The sequence below is a fragment of the Nerophis lumbriciformis genome, linkage group LG01 (assembly GCF_033978685.3).
Source record: "Nerophis lumbriciformis linkage group LG01, RoL_Nlum_v2.1, whole genome shotgun sequence".
NCBI lineage: Eukaryota > Metazoa > Chordata > Actinopteri > Syngnathiformes > Syngnathidae > Nerophis > Nerophis lumbriciformis.
In genome coordinates this window covers 17,283,602-17,285,000 of record NC_084548.2, presented here as the reverse complement: position 1 = coordinate 17,285,000, position 1,399 = coordinate 17,283,602, and the positions used below count along the sequence as shown (strand labels likewise).

The 1,399-nt window shown below is 43.0% G+C and overlaps 1 protein-coding gene across 3 annotated transcripts in view; it reads left to right on the top strand.

The window, feature by feature from the left end:
- Window positions 1-216, top strand: part of cntn3a.1 (contactin 3a, tandem duplicate 1) — a 228,057-nt gene extending 227,841 nt beyond the window's left edge. For all 3 annotated transcript variants that reach the window (XR_009816915.1, XR_009816916.1, XM_061976479.1), the window contains one exon: window positions 1-216. This exon is cut by the window's left edge. The gene's annotated coding sequence lies outside the window, so the exon portion shown is untranslated.
- The last annotated feature ends 1,183 nt before the right edge of the window (window positions 217-1,399 follow it).

Here is a 1,399-nt window from a genome sequence, read left to right as displayed (position 1 = left end):
CTTGCTTTCATTTCTATTCCTGCTTTTCTTTGTCCGTGTCGTCTTGTATATTCTGTACACTTTGGGGCTCGAACAACACGCCTTTCTCCCGTTTTTTTTCATAACGACCCTTACAAAGAGTTACAAAGCGCGGATGGAATTATGGCAAAGGGAATGAGGCGTTTGCAGGATGATCTGATGGTTCAACGAGCTTTTAATAAACATGATGCCATTTTCCCTCTCAGTCACCTTTTCTTCAGTACCAGAAGGGCCTTACACACTTTCTAAATGCATCTATTGCAGGGGTGTCAAAGTCATTTTAGCTCGGGGGCCACAAGGAGAAAAATCTACTCCCAAGTGGGCCGGACTTGTAAAATCACGGCACGATAACTTAAAAATAAAGACAACTTCAGATTGTTTTCTTTGTTTCAAAATACAAACCCCGTTTCCATATGAGTTGGGAAATTGTGTTAGATGTAAATATAAACAGAATACAATGATTTGCAAATCCTTTTCAACCCATATTCAATTGAATGCACTACAAAGACAAGATATTTGATGTTCAAACTCAATAATAATTAACTTAGAATTTCATGGCTGCAACACGTGCCAAAGTAGTTGGGCAAGGGCATGTTCACCACTGTGTTACATGGCCTTTCCTTTTAACAACACTCAGTAAACGTTTGGGAACTGAGGAGACACATTTTTTAAGCTTCTCAGGTGGAATTCTTTCCCATTCTTGCTTGATGTAGCGCTTAAGTTGTTCAACAGTCCAGGGGTCTCCGTTGTGGTATTTTAGGCTTCATGATGCGCCACACATTTTCAATGTGAGACAGGTCTGGACTACAGACAGGCCAGTCTAGTACCCGCACTCTTTTACTATGAAGCCACGCTGTTGTAACACGTGGCTTGGCATTGTCTTGCTGAAATAAGCAGGGGCGTCCACGGTAACGTTGCTTGGATGGCAACATATGTTGCTCCAAAACCTGTATGTACCTTTCAGCATTAATGGCGCCTTCACAGATGTGTAAGTTACCCATGTCTTGGGCACTAATACACCCCCATACCATCACAGATGCTGGCTTTTCAACTTTGCGCCTATAACAAACCGGATGGTTCTTTTCCTCTTTGGTCTGGAGGACACGACGTCCACAGTTTCCAAAAACAATTTGAAATGTGAACTCGTCAGACCACAGAACACTTTTCCACTTTGTATCAGTCCATCTTAGATGAGCTCAGGCCCAGCGAAGCCGACGGCGTTTCTGGGTGTTGTTGATAAACGGTTTTCGCCTTGCATAGGAGAGTTTTAACTTGCACTTACAGATGTAGCGACCAACTGTAGTTACTGACAGTGGGTTTCTGAAGTGTTCCTGAGCCCATGTGGTGATATCCTTTACACACTGATGTCGCTTGTTGATGC